Source organism: Coenobita brevimanus, chromosome 71 (genome assembly GCF_032717465.1).
Source record: "Coenobita brevimanus isolate Jiangsu-jjx chromosome 71, ASM3271746v2, whole genome shotgun sequence".
Classification (NCBI taxonomy): Eukaryota; Metazoa; Arthropoda; class Malacostraca; order Decapoda; family Coenobitidae; genus Coenobita; species Coenobita brevimanus.
In genome coordinates, this window is record NC_137024.1 from 17564786 (window position 1) to 17585505 (window position 20720).

Consider the following 20720-nt stretch of genomic DNA (forward strand, 5'->3'; position numbering starts at 1 on the left):
AAAGGAGACAGGCCAAAGAATCGACAGGTAGTAGGGAGAAGGAGGCTAGCAACATGGGCGAGAGGGTGGGAGAGAGAGAGAGACAGGGAGGTAGCTCGCGGGACTCTACTTTATACTTCACTCGGATGTGAGAGACTTTGTTAATATTTCAAAAACAAATAAAAATAGTCCCATACTAATCTTTACCTCTCCTGTCATTGCATGACAAAAATGGAACGAAGATTATCTACTTACAAAACTACTCACGTATAACAACCGCTCGTCCACGAGTCTAACATATGTATAACTGACCTACAAAACACACTACAAGCAGCTACAAAGTTACTGTAAGATATGGCGGCAGTGAATGTAAGAACCTCGTCTATGAATCTACAGTGAATTTCTACAAAAGTAGGTGAGGCTCTAACCAAGATTAGCTTCAGTTCTACAGTGAATTCCCACAAAATACAAGCTACAAGTCTACGAGTCTATGAGTCTACAAGCCTACAAGCCTACGAGTCTACAAGCCTACGAACCTACGAGTCTACGAGTGTACAGTTGATTCTATATTATCAAGATTGAAAACAAATAATACCTCTTACAACCAACAACTCACAACCAGCTCCTGACAGTATTCTCTCCAACCCCCCCTCCGTCTCCCCGATCATCACGCTGATGCAGAGGTCAAGAGGTCACAGGACGCCTTGCCAGTAGTTTAACAAAATACTGATACAAACAATCTTCCAATTTCTACGACGAACCAACGAACTACAACCATCTACGATCAACTACAAATAACAACTCTATAAGACATCTATATAATCTTCTACACGCACCTACAAGTACCGACATTCTTCATCCCACAACGAGTAAATCACAAGGAAAAAAAGGACCGAGAATACATCGAGAATGAAAAACAAAACAAACAAACGAAGAGCGAGACATTACTCACAACTCACAACCACCTGACCTCACCCTCCTCTCTCTGCTACCTCCACCCAACCTCCACCGCTGACGCAGGAGTGCGAGAAGGTCAAGACGACGAAGCAGATACCAAGCCATATTCACAATTCATCTTACTCACTCATCTTCACTCATGTTACTCGTCGCTACTCATTTACTCACCATAGCTACCAGTGTTGAAAGTCGACGTCACCATATGTGTTTGCTGAGACGACGCCAAGTCAATCAACTCGTGTGTGACACCACCACTACTCACCAGCACTCACACCATTTCCACCACGGTAAAAACTAGTGAGTTACATACTTACTTCATTTATACAATACACAGTGATAGACAAAAACTTCTGCACAAACATATAAAACATGCTGTATAGTTACAACTTAAATACATATACCTACTTCAATTATCTTCATAATTCAATCATCAAATACTTGCACCAACAATATATATTCTACACTGTATATATTCATTCATTTATTATAGCATTTATTTACTACCAACGAGTGTTACCATTTATACCTACATAAAATACGTGTTTCATACATACAGCTATACATTATTACATCTACAAAGTAATAAAGAAAATATACTATCACAGGTACTCAGTGAGCGATCAAAAGAACTGTAGTAAACTTTTATTAATTAAAGTTACATAGTGGAAACAGACAAATTAAGTTACAAAGAAACCCAGGAAAAGAAAAAAAATGGCCAACACAAATGATATTAGCAAGAATGAACAACATCTTCCACACAATCGTGAAGACAAAGATTTCCACACAGTGTTGACACATATATTGCCCACGATAGGTACAAGTGAACAACAACTCAGTGTATAGAGTTAATTATTTATATATATATATATATATATATATATATATATATATATATATATATATATATGGGGCTATATAATATCATTTGCAGTAATATCTGTTAATACTATATATATATATATATATATATATATATATATATATATATATATATATATATATATATATATATATAAAATATGGGGCTATATAATACCATTTTCAGTAATATCTGTGCAATATAAACTAAACCTTAAAAAAGGGTCCCAAGGGAATTAACCAGCAATTATGCAACCTCGGACAACACCGAAAAAGCGTAGACAAACGAAGAAAAACAAACTATAGAAAATCAATACTAAAAAAAAAAAAGAAATACAGTAAGATCACATAACAAACAAATGAAAATAGGTATGTTAATACAAATGCCAAAATACCACATAAACTCCTTCTATAAGTGAAACAAAAAGCAAATTAGTATCCTCCACGAGCCAATGGCATGGCACATCATCACTATCATCGACCGCAGCATGACTGGATTATTGATGTCAGGACTGCAATTATTACAATTATGTAACGACAAATGATTGCATTATGTTACACTTGCTACAATTATGTAACTACAAACGATACGTAACAACTCCTACGATGTTACAGTTATGCATTACCACACTATTATGTAACAATTCATACAGTGTTAGAATTATGCATTACCACAATATTATGTAACAATTCATACAATGTTACAGTTCTGCATTACCACAATATTATGTAACAATTCATACAATGTTACAGTTCTGCATTACCACAATATTATGTAACAATTCATACAGTGTTACAGTTCTGCATTTCCACAATATTATGTAACAATTCATACAACGTTACGGTTATGCACTACCACAATGTTACTACAATATTATGTAACAATTCGTACAATGTTACACACAATTCTGTATTACCAGACTCATCACACAAGTTAGGTGAAATATTAGACATTACTAAAGGGATAACTCCATATGTAATGTAATGACCTAGCAGTATCACCATTCCACAATTATATACATATGTCTGTAATACATACACATCTTACAAAATGTCATACAACAACCAATTTAACTATATTGCATTTGTTCTATTATGTAAACAACTTGTTTAAAATGTAATACTACTGGATCAGTACAATATTATCATGAATATTATGTCTATACAATATTATAATCAATATTATGTATTAAGAGCGAAGAAGAAGACTATTATGTATTAAGAGATTAGCATATGTCAATGATGACTGCTGTCGGAGGACCGCCGGCTGCATGACCGAGCGATGTCAGGACTCCATATTATAAATACAAATCATAACAGAAAGCATGATGGATAGATAGGTAGATAGATAGACAGAGCACCAGACAAGGTGTGGGAACGGGATATTAGCTTGCAAGTCTTTAAATGAAGGAATGTTGATCGTGCACCGGAAGCAGTACATACACACAGACATACAGTATTCTAGAAGCTTCCACGACAGTAGAGCACACATGACACGACCCCTGTTACATGAGAATGTTGGAATTTCAGCTCAGAAGGAGACAGGCCATAGAACCGACAGGTAGTAGGGGGAAGGAGGCTAGCAACATGGGCGAGAGAGAGAGAGAGAGAGAGAGAGAGAGAGAGAGAGAGAGAGAGAGAGAGAGAGAGAGAGAGAGAGAGAGACAGACAGACAGAGACAGACAGACAGACAGACAGACAGACAGACAGACAGACAGACAGACAAACAGACAGACAGACAAACAGACAGAGAGATAGGGAGGTAGCTCGCGGGACTCTATACTTCACTCGTGTGTGAAAGACTACAAATAAAAATAGTCCCATACTAATCTTTACCTCTCCTGTCATTGCATGACAAAAAGGGAACGAAGATTATCTACTTACAAAACTACTCACGTATAACAACCGCTCGTCCACGAGTCTAACATATGTATAACTGATCTACAAAACACACTACAAGAAGCTACAAAGTTTACGTAAGACTTGTCAAGTCTTTGTGGTACGAGCCGGGAAGCAGGAAGGGGAGATGCAGCTATTTTTAGGTACCCAACTTTGTGGTATCCATTTATTTATTTATTTATTTTTGATAAATGCCGTTGATAGTGTCTTTGCTAACGCCTTTAGTACGGCAGGTTCTTCCTATGTTGAAGAAAATCGTCTGGAGGAACAAGGACAAGAGTACCCATTACGTCATGCAGTAATGGGGTTGAGGGATGCTTTTGGGGTTTTTTCTCAATGGGTGTTTCTGTCAAGTGGTGTTTGGTCAGGAAGATTTTCATTGTTTCTGTTAAGGTCATAAGAGGTTAAATGCCTTTCTTCATTCTTAATCATCGTGAGCCATAATCAATCAACCTACTTCTATAATTTTATAATCCAACCTAACACAATTCAGCCCCAGGCAATCGAAAGCAACCCAACCCAACCCAGCGCATCCCACTGCAAAATAAACTAGCTCAGCCCAGCCCAGTGCAATCAAACCCAACCTATCCCTGCCCAATGCAACCTAATCCAACCCAGCCCAACCCAACCCAACCCAACCCAATGCAACCTAACCCAGCCCAACCGAGCCTAATGCAACATTACAACCTCATCCAACACAATCCAGCTCAATGAAACCTCAACCAACCCAACCCAGTCCAACACAACCTTATCCAACACATTCCAGCTCAGTGCAACCTACCCCACAGCCCAACCCAACCCAGCCCAATGCAACCTGGCCCAATGCAACCCACAGCCTAACCCAACCCAGCCCAATGCAACCCGGCCCAATGCAACCCGGCCTAGTGCAACCCAATCCAACCAAACCAAGCCCAATGAAACCTAACCCAACCCAATCTAACCCAGTGCAATCTAACCCAACCCAACCACACTTCATGCAACGTAACCCAACCCAACCCAATGTTATTTAACCTAACCCAACCCGGCCCAGTGCAACCTAAACCACCCAAGCCAGCCCAATGCAACCTAACCCAACTCAACCCAGCCCAATGCAACATAATCCAACTTAACCCAGCCTAATGCAACCTAACCCGATCCAACCCAGTCTAATGGAACCTAACCCAATCCAACCTCACCCAACCCAACCCAGCCCAATCCAACCTCACCCAACCCAACCCAGCCCAATGCAACCAAACCCAACCCAACCACGCTCCATGCAACGTTACCCAACCAATCAAACCCAGCCCAATGCAACCTAAGCCAACCCAAACCAGTCCAAAGCAATCCAGCTCAACTCGACTCAGTCCAATGCAGCCTAAACCAACACATCCAGCACAACTCTGAATGTTGTTGTTCTTGTTGTTTCTAAACGATATGGTTCTGGTTGGGAGACAATTTTCTTATTGGAGGGGATAAACTGAGCCTTCAGTGACCCCTTCAACACCAGAGATCTTTCTTAAGCTGACTAGAATCGTCTGGAGATAGCAAGAATATAAAGGTCATTTAACTTTAATGTTGGTAAATAGTGCAATGAACAATGTGCTCCCGACAGTGTAACGCTTTAGCCTGCCGTGTCAGCCAGGTGGGCGTAGCATGTGATTCACTTTGAACTCCAGGTTCACGGAATATACAACTCCAGGTCTCTCTCTCTCTCTCTCTCTCTCTCTCTCTCTCTCTCTCTCTCTCTCTCTCTCTCTCTCTATCTCTCTCTCTCTCTGTTGCTCGATGTATGGAGTTTCATGAACGCACAGGACATGTAAAAATGAAGTGAACTTTTATGAAGGTGCAACATGCAAGCGAAGTCTGATCTTGCAGAAACGAGGATGTAATGGATATTGACCATGAAACGACGCGGAACAAGTAAATATCCACATGTAAATATTGCAAATATCCACAAGGAAGTGTGCACATTCACACGTTTAAGTATGAAAGCATCCACACGTAAATGACCACACGTAAACATCCACTAATAAATATACCTGATATGCGTAAAGATTCACGCACAAGTAGCTGCACGTAAATATTCACACGTAAGTATGAACACGTAAGTATTCACACGCAAATATCCACATATACTTGATACACGTAAACATCGACAATTAGCAGGTACAGTCAGGGAAAGTTCCGCATTACCCACCTCTCGAACCACTGGTGTGACGGGTGAATGTGAAGCGGCAGCCAGATCTCATGTGTCTGGTAACTCTGAGTGTGAAGGAGGGGGACGCGGGGGGTTGGAGGCAGAGGAGGGTTTGGTGATAGGTTGGGAATCACGTGTAAGATTGCAATGTATGACTTGGACGGTGTGTTTGAGTTAATTTAGTAAGGATAGATGACAATATGATGATAACATTTTATGAATGAAAAAAAAAAAAAAAAGTAGATGTCTGCAGAGTTAGTGTTGCCAGTAAAGGTATGGAAGTTTGTTGGGTTCGGACAGAGGTTGAATGCTTTCATTCCTTCTCGACTTTAACATAAGACGTTTCCCCGGGAGATATTCGTAACGATATAGCATATATTTATATTTTGTGTTGAAAACAAAGCCACTATATATATATATATATATATATATATATATATATATATATATATATATATATATATATATATATATATATATATATATATATATAATACAAGTGTGAACATACGGAATAGAAACCAAAACATGTCTTTAAGCATTATATAGTATATATGTCTTCTAGGTATGATGAGAACATCTGCCAGGTAGCTCGCAGCGGTCATGTGACTTGCAACGTGTGGGGATGGATTTTCCTGTAGGGGGTTGGACAGGTCACACAGACAGAGGATAGGTTCACTCCAGTAAGTATTCGGAGATAGTTGAGGAAGTGATGATGCCCCCTGTCCGCTCCTACGCCCTCCCATATCCACAGACCATTATCTTCATACAGGATAACAGCCCTGTGTATATCTATATATATGTGTGCATGCATATTTAATGTGTAATTTGTAATATGTGCGTATGTATATACAATAGAGGACATTAGATCTGTGTATATGCCTGTACTAAATCTAAGAAACAATATAACCACTATCATGTCTGCCAAGGAGCCTCTGTAGTAGTGGTAAAGTGTGCGTTTTCGTACAGTGAAGAATGAGCGTTCACGCCCCGCCAGGGTAATAAACCTTGGGAGCGCTCTTCTGGACACGTACTGCATTGGCGGACACAAGGGGTGCTGTGGTTGAACCAGTGTCGCATACTATAAAGTATGCTTACACCCAGTCGGCTTGCGCGGGCCGATTATACTTGCTTCACAGACTACACTTACATCCAAAGCCACTCCAACCCTACAACTACACTTGCAAGCACTTCTCACCCTACATACAATCTCTACCAGACAGCCTAAGCCACTTGGTAGAGATACATTGGCTGTATCGTCCCTGCTTTGGTAGGGATAGGCCGGTCCTGCAGTGGACATTCAAACGGCTGATGAGATGAGATGAGAGATATATCTGCCAAGGAGCTCCGGCTTGGCAGACTGTGCCGCTTCTTACTTAGTATTGTATTGATATATGTATTATGTTCTATTATTGGCAAAAAAAAAAAATTACATACTTTACACACACACACACACACACACACACACACACACACACACACACACACACACACACACACACACAAATGCGGACAAAAACATTATCGCTCCGCCTTGCGAAAGGCCGGCGATGATAAGCTTTATACCGTTCTCTTGTTACCCGCTCTGAATTTTCAGTCCTAATTTTTATCAGTCCTAATTTTTATCTCACGTTCCTGCATAAATTCTCTTATTATTTCTTGAAGGATTTAAGCAAGACTATAATTAGTAACTCTGACATTCCCTTAATCATTTTTAACCTCCGACACACTCTTTATAATAAGCCAATATTTTATTGTATATTAAAATACTTTACTTCTACACCTGCATTAGCCTGTTGTAACTACCGGAATTTCAACAGAGAAATTGAGGAGATGGAAGGAGCACTTTGAGGATTTGTTGAATGTAGAGAGTGAGAGCAGTGTGAGTATAAGTGGTTGGGGAATGGCTGGGAGAAGAAGAGATGAGAGGAGGGAGGAAGAGATCAGTAGGTCGGAAGTAGTGGAAGCGATGAAGAAGATTAAGCTGGGAAAGGCCCCAGGAATTGATGGAGTGTGTGGTGAAATGCTTAGGTATGGGGGTGAGATTGTTGTGGAGTGGATATGGAAGTTGTGTAGATTGGCTTGGGAAGAGGGAAGGGTTCCAGAGGACTGGAAATCAGGTATAATTGTTCCTCTGTACAAAGGAAAAGGGGAGAGAGAAGTATGTGGTAACCATAGGGGTATTTGCCTTCTTAGTGTGACTGGTAAAATATATGGTAGAATACTCATTGATAGGGTTAGGCATATGACAGAGGAGCTAGTTGGAGAAGAACAAGGGGGATTTAGGAAGGGAAAAGGGTGTGTAGATCAGATATTTGTTCTAAGATGTTTAGTGGAGAAGTATCTAGAGAAGGGAAGGAAAGTGTATGCTGCCTTCATGGACTTGGAGAAAGCTTATGACAGAATAGATAGGCAAGGTATGTGGAAGGTATTAAGAATATATGGAGTAGAGGGGAAATTGTTGAGTGCTGTGAAGAGTATGTACGAGGGAGCTAGGGCTACGGTGCGAGTGGATGGTGAGCTGAGTGAGTTCTTTGATCTCAATGTGGGACTGAAACAGGGGTGTGTGATGTCTCCATGGCTGTTTAATATATATATGGATGGGGTTGTAAAGGAGGTGCAAGGTAGGGCAGTGGATGTGGGGGTGGCCCTAATGAATGAGGGTGAGATTTGGAAGCTTCCGGTGTTGCTGTTTGCTGATGATACAGTATTGTTGAGTGAAGATGAATGGGAGTTGCAAGGTTTGGTGAATGAATTTGGGACAGTGTGTAGGAGGAGGAAGCTGAAAGTTAATGTAAACAAAAGTAAAGTTATGGTGTTTGAGAGGAATGAAGTCACAGAGTGTGCAGTGAGGTTGGATGGTGAGGATTTGGAGAATGTGAGTGCATTCAAGTACTTGGGTAGTGTGATGAGTAAGGATGGAACTTTGGGGGATGAAGTACGTGAAAGGGTACAGCAGGGAAGGAAGGTTGTTGGTACACTGAAAGCAGTGATGAGAAATAGGGAGGTAAGTATGGAAGTAAAGAAGTCACTGCATGATGGTATTGTGATCCCTACCCTGACGTATGGAAGCGAGGCGTGGACCTTGCAAGAGGGGAACAAGTCAAGAGTGAGAGCAGTGGAAATGAGTTACTTGAGAGGAGCATGTGGAGTGACATGGAGGGACAGGTTGACGAATGAAGAAGTGAAGGAACGTTGTGGAGTGGATGTGGATGTGGTTGAAAAGATTAGGAGAAATACACTGAGGTGGTTTGGACATGTGGAGAGAATGGAGAATGAAAGACTGACTAAGAGGGTGTATGTAGGTGAGGTGGAGGGAGGGAGAGGGAGGGGTAGACCGAGGATGAGGTGGAGGGATGGAGTTGAGAGGTATATGAGGGAGGGGGGGGTGAGTTGGGGGGAGGGGAGTCAAATGGTGGGTGACAGAGTGACTTGGAGGCGTTTGCGGCCACCCTTAGCGGGATTAGGGCGTCGGGCTATAGATAGATATGAAGATTTTTTTTTTTTTTTCCCCACACGACTAAACGTCTCCTTGTTGAGCAGGTAATGGTCTCCTTTCACTCCAAAAACCAGTGCAGCATAAGACTCATGTTTCAGCTCCTTCCATTATTCAACAGAACTCCACAGCTCCCGCTAAATTATGTAAACCAAAGTAAGCACCACTTTACTCCGCCAACAAGGTTTCGGCTTTTACGTGCGCTGCTACAACAACAACAACGACAGATTTAGCCGCGGTAATCCCTCACTTCCTGCACGCCAGAGGCACCTAAAGGAACCTTCAGCTTTACACTGAATCCAGACTCCCACACTCAGGCGGGTCTGGTGCTGGGGTTAGGGTCAGACGGAGCGACTGGAGAAAAACGAGGAAAAGAAGGATCGGACAAAAAAAAATTTCAGCTAGATTTGGGAGATGTAATTGGATATTGTGGATTAAGCTAGGTTTGACTAAGGGAATTTGGTCTCAACAAGGATTATTTATTTTTTATGCATTTATCTCATAACTACCGCTCTGATCAACTGATAAGGTTAGGTTAAGTAAGGCTTTAAGGGGGTAGGATTTTAAGGGGGCCGGACTGGGCTGGGATCAACTGATAAGGTTAGGTTAAGTAAGGCTTTAAGGGGGCCGGACTGGGCTGGGATAGGTAAGACGGGATGCAGTTAAAGGAATGGGACGGAATTAAAAGGTTATCAGGTTTGGTTAGATTAGATTGGACTGAAACATGACAGGTTGCGTTAAGAGAACTTGGGTTGGCTAGAGAATTGATGATGGGAGAAAAAGTGGTACGGTACTGAAAATATAACGGTGAAATAACATATAGACTTAATACATACCGGAATTTATACACATTCACCAGTCATTTCTTACTTCTCACCAAATAATTATTCTCTCTCTCTCTCTCTCTCTCTCTCTCTCTCTCTCTCTCTCATCCATATCCTCACTCCTTCCCATACTTTCTTCCACGTGCCCATTTGTCTTCTTGATATTTAACCTGGAGAAGGAAAAGGAGATATGTAAAGTGAAAATGGGAAGGGGGCCGGGAAGAGGGAAAACAGAAAGGAACACAGGGAGAAAGAAGTGAAAGTAGGGAAGGGTGGAGTAAAGGAAGGGAAGTAGAAGAGGGAGGAAGGGAAGGGAAGGAGAAAAGAAGTAATAATGGAAAAGAGGAAGGAACAAGGGAGGAAGAGGTAAAGAAGGAGAGTAAAATGGCAAACAGACAGAGAGTGGGATGGAAGCAAGAACGTACAAGAAGAAAGAGGGATGTATCTAAGCAGAAAAGGGAAGACAGAAGGACAGAAGCTAAGATGAAAGGAAACGATGAAAGGGAATGAAGAAAGGAAAGGCAAAAGAACGATGAACAGAATGAAATTAGTAAAGAAAATGTTAATAGAAAATGAGAAAGCAATGCCGCGAACAAAAACTATAAAAGCAACAATATTTAAAAAGAAAAGCAACAGCAAAGGAAAAAAAAGCAAGAGAGTTAATAAGGAGTGATGAGCTAAAAAAAAAAAAAAAAAAGCTTATGAAAGGGAAGAAGAAACGTACGGGGATTACAGGAATACGTAATAAGCAGAAGAATGGGAAAGTAAAGAGGTAAAAAGATGAATGCAGAATTAATCCATTAGCTAATGTTGATGCATTCCAGTACTCTGTCCTGAAGATACCAGAAGACTCCCTCTGCTTATATGAGAGAAATTCAAATTCAAAGGAAAGACGTGGTTGAATAAAATGTGAGTAAAGGAAAAAGAAAGAAAAACAAACAGTGGACAGACGGAATAAAGTAGTAAAAAGTAGAAAAAATGAAGGAATATGAGTGAAATGGTGAATGGAGCATTTGCGATGAGGATGATTAAACAGGGGAGAGAGAGAGAGAGAGAGAGAGAGAGAATGTGTGTGTGTGTGTGTGTGTGTGTGTGTGTGTGTGTGTGTGTGTGTGTGTGTGTGTGTGTGTGAAAGCAAAATATTTGTAAGAAGCGAATCGAGGCCGAAAATACACAGTAAACAATAAATAATAGAAGCATTTGGGTATAATCTCCTTCATACCTGCCCAACTTACCTATCCCTTTACACCTCCCCTCCCTTCGATCCCCTCCCTACCATCCCTTCCATATCAATCCTTATTACTCATCGTTTTTTAATCTCAAGTCTCTCTACAACCAATCCATATCTTACCAGTCCTCTCCACCTTCCTCCCTCCTCTCCGTGTAATTATGTACCTACCATAACTGCTCATTATTTCATTATCCTTAATTCTCTCTCTCTCTCTCTCTCTCTCTCTCTCTCTCTCTCTCTCTCTCTAATCCTGCCACTTCACTTTCGTCTTTTCTCTCTCTCCATCTCCTCCCTACCACTCCCCATTCCCTTTCCACTGTCTGACAATATATAATCCATATATTTCCAGTCTATCTATATCTGGCCAAGGTCCACGTTGGTCCAGAATTGTTGCATCTCCTCAGTATAACAACTTCTCAGATATGGGCATAATTCTGCAATGAGCGGAGAAAATATAGCCAAGTGGAAAAAGTGAATTACCGTCGGGTGTATATGAGAGGCAACACAACACAACACAAGACAGTACAGCACAACGTAGTACAACGCAACGGAAAGACACGAAGCACAGCGCAACGCAACGCAACACAACAGAACACAACACAACACAACAGAAAACAAAAAGTACAACACAACACAACACCGTGCTGAGCTACCTGACCTCCCTACTCGTTAAAGCACCACACAGCAAATATTTTCCCCGCAGCCACAGGTATAAAACACTGCCCCACCGCGGAAACCAGCCCAGCCACAGATCACGACTACCCATTTGCATATAATGAGTACCACTGAAAAAACATAGGTATGGGGGTATAAACACTGGCATCTGCAAATAAAAACTAAATAATAAAATGAACGGTGTTGCGTGGATTCTTACGGTATGTGTGTTTTTACTTGACTAATGACTGAAGTGTAACTTTCAATACTTTGGTGATAGAAACTCCGTGTACAAACAGCTAGATAAGGAGTTTATTACAAGCTCACAGTAAAATAGTCTGCCCGTGTCGGCTGTCTGCTAAGAACTGATGCAATAACGCCGTCTTCAGGCGTGGGAAAGGGTGCTGACCTAGCAAGATTAGTGGGGGCATGTATGCATTGGGGGGGGACATACAGTATATACATCGGGGGTAGACATATTGTGGAGGGGGTACACTACTCCCCCGGGTAGCTGAGAAGGTGTCTCCTGACACCGGGAGTTAAATGGTGTTTGATTATAGTAGTAAGGCAGGACCGGGAGGGTTGTACAAGGGATAAGTATGATACAGGGGCAGTAGGGGAGACATGGCCATGTTGAGGGGAGGGAATTAGAAGGATATATACATATAAGATATACAAGGAATAATAGGTACAAATCCAGTAAGGGTCGAAGGGATATATAAACATAATGGGAAGTACACAATAATAGTTTGATACATGATAAACAAGGAGTAGATATGAGAGTTCTATTGTTGTTCTTCCTTCATTTTTTTTTTTTTTTTTGTATTTTCTGTAGGATACACTGTCACTCAGTAATGCGTGAAAGAAATACCATCATTTTCTAGTGGGCAGAGTGCTGTTCACAGTTTGGTTAATGGTTAGATGGCAATGGTAGTCACTGAATGTGAGGGCACTAAGTACGGGGAGTTTCTACGTCGTGTGTAGGGCGTACTATGCCAGTAGCGACTCTGATTTCCTGGAGGCGACATTCCATTTTTCTGATACAACAATGCACTGCACAGATGATGAGTAGAAAACCTATGAAAGCGATAACCACAGGGGGAAACACAACTGTTGGATGAACCCATGAACGGCTGAAGGCCAGAGAAAAATGATCCAGAATGAAATCACTGTCATTGAGGAAGGTGAGCATGCGCAAGTGAGGGGAGGTGATGGTAATGTTGGCAGATGGTAGGGTTGAAGGCATGTCGATTGGTTGAAAGATGTCATAGGAGTGTTTACGAACAGCTTGGTGATAGCGAGTGGCGTAAGTGATGACGGACTCTGATTTGACGGTACAATAGTCAGGGGCTTTGTAGAGACCACTAGCGGGGACGGAGCGAACGGAAGAACCAGGACACATGATTGTGACAGAGATGGGAACAGCAAAGAAGTAATACTGGACATGGTTGAGGTGAGCATGGTGGACCGGGAGGTCAGGAGCTGGGACAAAAGAACAGGCCGAGTAGATGGAATGGTTGCGAACTAAAGCAGACTCACAGGGTGTAGCACTGCTAGGGAAGATAGCGAAAAGGTGGGCAGCACAGAGACGAGAGGTCGGAGTAAGGGAGGAACATTGCTGGAGGTCTGTGGAAGAAAGGAAGGCAACGGAAAGATGATCATGGGAGAGGAGGAAATATTCTGAAGGAACAGATACCTGTAACAAGGAGTTGTTGAGGCGGAAAGGGAAGGGAATGATGTGGAAAAGGTTAAAGGTTATGGTGGAACGGAGAGGAATATGGACGACGACGTATGTAGTGAGAAGAGTGGCTTCGAGAACAGGATAATAATATTCAAGGGAGGAGTAAGGGAGGACTGGGGAGAGACCGAAGGTGGAGTGAGCCCATTCCAGGACAGAACGGAGAGCTGAGACAGGTACTAAGTCGGCAGTGACACGTCCATTGATAGCATCGACCAGGATACGAATCAAGGTAGAGACTCGAGACAGGAGAGAGTCAACGGCCAGTTGGAGATTATCCATGTTGAGTTTGAGGTAGAAGAACTGAGAGATAACGTTGAGATCTGAAAGGTGGCGTTGTAAGATATCGGTGAAATTGTTTAGAGTGGACGTGACTTCATTGAGTTGGGTTGTGAGCTTCTGTAACATAGTGTGTTGGATTTTAAGGACTCGGTGTTGTGATTCTAGGGCTGAAGCTAAATGAGTGAGATCAGATTTGAAGCCAGAAATGTCACGGGCTGTAGCAACGCCAAACAAGCCACTCAGAATCTCACCGCCGAAGTCGAAGAGACCTCGTTTCACATGAGAACGACCCACGGGTGTCTGAATGGAAAATGTGTCATTGAGCGCAGTGAATCTGTTACTTATGTATTGCAATTGCCAGGAGAGTGGGAGGAAAAGGTTATAGAGATACTCATTCGGGTTGTGTGTCCCCATGAGGGCCGTGAGATGGTTCCTGATTCCGTGGAGCTGGTGCGCGTAGGCAGGTAGGGCAATGGCTACGTCGGCCAGGGGCGCAAGATCGTAGCGCAAGGAGACTTCGCCTCCTGAGCCGACCAAGGCCCCGGGACGTACTCCATCATCGTCCTGACCTGACCCAGACCCCAGGAGGGTCAGCACTGCCAGCAGGGAGATCGCTAACATCGTACCTAGAAAATCAGGGTAGAGTTAATGGGGGAGGCTGTGAAGAGGTTGATGGGCAGAGCGCCGTTTGGACTGATATTGATTGATTGATGAATGAGCAGGTGGAGGTGGAGAGGAAGAAGACTGAGGGATAGGTGGAGGCAAGGTAGACTGTGGGATGGGAGGAGGGGAAGAGGGGGCAGGAGGTTGTGTAAGTGACTCTTCCAACACGAGGCCACGGGGTGCTCGCTTCAAGTCATCGACGTGGACCCATCTGGCGTCCCTAGTGGACAGGTCCTGGAGGTGAAATTTGTTGCCTTGCTGAATGAGGACGCGGTGGGGCCCTGTAAATTTGTCATCCAACTTGGAGGAACGCGTATGGGAATGAGCAAAGACAAGATCGCCTACATTGATGGTGATAGGAGAGGCGGACTTATGTTGGCGCTGCAGCATGTCCTCCTGAGAGGAAGCCAAAGTGAATTGGACATACTGGTGGATTGTCTGGAAGTTGGCCAATTTTAGTTTAACATAATCATCCATGTTGTAGATGGGTTCTGGCTTTGAGGATAAGAGAGAGTATGGGAGGTCCTTGTCAAAGCCAAAGAGGACGAAGAAGGGAGATTCAGCAATGGATGCATTGATGGAACTATTGATGGAGGATGCCACTTGGGGAATCCAGTCATCCCAGGACTAACTATGGGAGCCTAGATGTCTGAGGCACTCTAAGATTTTTCGGTTGTGGCGTTCTACAAGGCCATTGGAAGCCGGATGGTTAGGCACGACATTGCACTTACTGATATGAAAGTGGCGACAGATCTCATCTAGAAGGCTAATGTTGAATTCTGTACCATTGTCAGTAAGAATGGTATGAGGGGTACTGAATGGGCAAATTACGTGATCTACAAAGGCACGGGCAACGCTCTTCGCGGTCTTGTCGGAGAGGGGGACGAGGACACAGTAGCGGGAGAAGTGGTCGACCGCTACGAACAAGTACTCAGCACCAGATTCTGTGAGAGGTAGTTTTAAGAGATCGATTGAGACAGTTTCCCATGGTCGTGATGGGATTGGGTATTGTAAGAGAGGTGCTGGTAAGCCGGTTGATCCTTTGTGGCAGTGGCAGGAGAGGCAAGAGTCACAGTGGGCATTGATATCGCGGCGCATGGTTGGCCAATAGTATTTGAGACGTGCTTGGCGCAAGCATCGGTCTTTACCTGGATGGGAAGCTTGAGAAGTATTATGAACAATATGAAGAACCTTTGGTACCAGGGCAGTGGGGACAACAAGTTGGCGTACTGCGCGATTGGGCATATCTTTGCCCGTTAGCAGTGTTTTCCTGTACAAGAGATCATCATCTAGCATGAACTCATCTAGTGATACTGGCAGAGTAGGTAAGGTCGAGGCATCGCCAGATTCTAGGAAATAAATGACTTTGGACCACATGGGGTCTTGGCGTTGAAAGTTTTGAACAACTTCTGATGTTAGTGTAGTAGTTACTTCAGGCTGCAGTGATGTTATAGCTGCTGTTACGTGACGTGAGAGTGCGTCTGCGACTACATTCAACTTGCCTGGTACATATTGAAAAGTGAGATTAAAGTCCTGGATGATGATAGACCATCTAGCTAGTCTACCTGTTAGGTTGCGATTCTTGAACAAATCACATAGTGGAAGGTGGTCTGTTTGGATATACACTGGATAACCATAGACTATATCTCTGAAATGTTTCAAGGACCAGATTACCGCTAGCGCTTCGAGATCTGTGGCACTGTAGTTACGTTCAGCGGTTGTAAGGGTGCGACTAGCATACGCTATTACGCGCTTCCTTGATGCTTCATCGAGTTGCATCAAAACGGCACCAAGTCCAGTGCCTGAGGCGTCTGTGCAGAGAAGGAAGGGTGTGGTATAATCAGGGAACTCTAGAATAGTGGCATTTACAAGAGCTGTCTTTAGCTTTTGGAAAGCCTGTGACTGGTCGTTAATCCAAACAAAGGGCACATTCTGCTTGAGTAAGTGGGTCAGAGGAGCGGCGATCTGCGCATAATTCCGGATGTAGCGACGATAATAGCCACTGATGCCCAGGAAACTTCGTACAGCGTCGGTAGTGGTAGGTTCTGGGAAGTTAATGATCGCCTTAGTTTTATCCTCATTAGTATGAATGCCTTGTGCATCTACGACATGGCCTAGGAATTTGATTTTCTTTCGCAGGAAGTCACATTTACTGAGACTGATTTTCAGGCCTGCGAGCTGGAGGCGTTCAAAGACTTGCTGGAGTTTGGTAAAATGATCAGGGATGGATTTACTCACAACAATGATATCATCTAGGTAAGCAAAAAGACAGTGTCCCATCATACCGCTGAAGACTGAATGGATAAGTCGCATGAACACGGAAGGAGCATTTCTCAGACCAAAAGGGAGTCTCTTAAACTGAAAATGTCCAGAAGGGGTGCTAAAGGCTGTGACTGGGCAAGAGGACTCTTCCATTTCGACCTGCCAGTACCCGCTGAGGAGGTCTAAAGATGAAAAGACTACGTTATTTTCACCAAGGGATTCGAGCAAATCAGTGAGGACAGGTAACGGGAAATGGTCTGGAACGGTGACAGAATTGACCTTACGATAGTCGACTACTGGTCTAAAGTTGCCGTCCTTCTTTGGTACTAGGAAAAGTGGACTATTCCATGGACTGACGGAGGGTTCAATAATGTCCTGGTCTAACATGTTCTGTACCATTTGATCTGTTTGCTTGCTCTGGCTGTGACGCAATCGATACGCTGGTATGTAAATCGGCTGAGTTCCTGGGAGTAGTTCAATCGTATGTTTGACAAGGTCTGTTCTACCCATCGGTTCACCGGGTAAGGCAACCACGTTTCTGTACGAGGTCAGAAGGTCGAGGAGTTGAGGCGTATTTTCTGGGAAATCTGTGCAAGTGAGATGTGAGAGCATATCGGGTGAATGTGTCGGCGCAGATCCCGTAGAGTTAATAGTGTCACGAATCAATCCGCGACATTTCCCTTTTGTGAGAAGCCACGAACTATTAGTGGAAAACTCACTGCGTATCGCTCAGCTAACCGTTTCTCCCTCCATTTCGGGGTACACTTTTCAAAACATTCGTCACTGTTTTCAAAAGTGACCGATTTAATGCACGTCACTAAGTGCTGTACTGAGCGATACTATTGTTTTCTTTATTGTTCGCCCCTGCTTGCACTTGACCGTTAAAAATGCGGCCTAGTGCTCCGCTTTTGTTCCCACGACTTACTCAGTCTAGTGTTTGCTGTGACGGAGACAGGACCTGTGTAGCAGTGCGAGAGGTCAGCTAGTACCCAAACTCCACTTCACAGTTAATCCAGTCCTCCCACCCCGGGTGATACATAGCATTCATCGACCGGTATTTCCTTTTTGTAATCCTAGTTTAAGAGTTTAATTAAGGTGTTTTTCCTAGGCGTAAGTATTTAGCTTTTGTGTGAGTGAGTGCGTCTCATTAATTTGATTTGAATTGTAACGTTAAATTTATTTTTTGTAATTAATAAATTTAACAGTTCTTTTCCTTGAGCTTAATGTAAAGTAAACTCTTGTTTCATTTCTCCGTAATTAAGCTTATTTCCCACATAGCTCCTAGCTTGCATAGACGTTTTACCATTCATAACTGGTACTTAGACCAGTCTTGTTGTATTAACTTAAAATCCGTTGTGCCAGGAGTTAATGCATCAGCAAGAACCTGATGTTATTATTATTAGTATTAGTTATTTATTGTCAGGGGTGAAGTAACTTTCTCCAGAGGCTAACAGTACAGTAATTCAGCAATTGTGAGTAATTAGTCTCTGCTGTGTACTGTTGAGAAAGTTTATAAATTCTCGATCTTAGAGAATCGTAGCAAGTCAGCGTAAAGTAATCGTTGCTTGATGTAGCAAGACAATCATTGTCTCTGCTCTTCAATATTATTGAATATTATTATCAATTTAAATAACATTTAACCACTTATTTCAAAATTACCGTGATATTATAAAAACCCCGTGACAATTGGCGACCTCATTCCAGGATATTAACTCCTAGCTCTAAAGCTATTCACGAGATAGTGCTCACTCATTCATATTTAGGTATTTATAATTAAAGTTTATAGGCACAAGTTTACTGGTGTTTACCGTTAATTTAGCAAGTGAGTTTTTGCTTTATTAATCAATAGAATACTTAACTCTAGTTTATTCTTGGTAACACCAGACGATTTTATTCGCTCCTGGGAAGTCGCCGTACCCATTGTGTTTATTATTGAGTCTTCCCAGTCATTTACATTTTTTATTTATTCTTTGCCAGTTAACTGGATAAGACTGGTCACCACTAGTTTGTGTCTGTACTCTTTACTTGTGTTTATTAGTATTCGTCGCTAAGCAGTCAGTACTCAATTTCGGTTTTGCTTAATAAATTAGCGCCATGGCTACTACTGTATTTTTACAGGAAGCCAAAGAAATGGGTCTTTCGGACCCAACCGAAATTAAAGAGTATATACTCTCACGGCATAATCAGGAGCAGCAGCGCGAGAATGATGCCCGTGAAGAGCGTAAGATTCAGCGCGAATACGAGCGAGAACAGCGTGAGGAACGTGAAAGAGAGCGTGCATATGAACAAGAGCAGCGTGAGAAACAGCGCGAATACGAGCAGAAACAACGCGAGCTCGAGTTAGAAAAAGAGCGAGAACAGCGCGAATACGAGCGAGAACAGCGCGAATACGAGCGTGAACAACGAGACAGAGAACGAGAACACGAACGTGCCGAGCGAGAAGCACGCGAAAAACATGAACTTGAAGTGATGAAGCTCAAGCGAGATTCCTTGGCTTCAGACACGTCTGGTGCAGTTGGTCCAAGCTCCACGAGCGTTCTCCCTGCACATGTCCTGGCGACCCCACGCATCAAGCTTCCTTTATACAAGGGAAGCGAGCGAATCGAGCCGTACATAGCTCGTTTTGAGGACATGGCAGACATGTATCAACTGGATGAGGCAGCTAAGCGGCTTCAGTTTCTTAGCCTATTTGAGGGCCCTGCCCTCGAAATTCTCCACAGAATTCGTGGAGACAATCTCACATATGAGATGATGAAAGCTGCACTCATTAAGGCGTATGGTCTCACAGTAGACGACGCCAAAGTTCATTTCATGCGAGCTCGTCTCCAAGACAAGGAGACAGCTGTTCAGTTCCTTGATCGTCTCACAGCTTACTTAAATGAGTGGATGGAGAAAGATGAAACTCCTTCCACGCGTGAGGGAATAATTGACCTTATGCTGCGTACACAGCTAGAGAGGTCGTGGCCTGCTGAGCTCATAGCACAGCTTAAGATCTGCCAGGTGAAAGATGCCAGCCAAATGGCAGAGAAGGCTGACGCATTCTTTACTGCATACGGGTATCAAACTCGTAAGCAGCAAAACACCTGGAACAGAAAACCTGATAAATCTGGGAAACCGTCTCAGATTGAACCCCAGCAACAAGGCCATTCTCAGAATAATGGCCAAGGTCCAAAACCGCAGTGGAAGGACCAGGGGCAAAACACTCAGAAACCTGAGTGGAAGAGGTACAACAGTTACCCTAACCAGCAGCAGTATCAGTCACTCAACCGACCGTCGGGACAAATTTTTTCACCACCAGCTCAAAAGAGGCAGGAAGCGAATGCAGCCTTCATTCCTCAGCAGCAGTCTGGTGGTCACGTCCCTACCAGTGTGGGTAGTACTTCCCCACAGTTCACTAGTCCCACAGAGACAGTGAACCCCCCTCCACAGATGGCCAATGTTCCATCTTCTCAAGTATATAATCCTCAAGGCACAATGTTTGCCGCATCAATTCAGCAGCCTCATGAGTGGCTAGCTGCTTCCTCCACAGGCCCTCCCACAGGTGACAGTACCTTCCTTGTTCAGCCAGGGTTTGTGGGAGCCATTCCTGTGAAGGTCCTGAGAGACAATGGTTCCTCAGGTTGCTCTGTCAAGCAGAGTTTAGTTCGGCCTGAGCAGTATACAGGTCGACAGATCCATGCAAATCTTATTGATGGATCAGT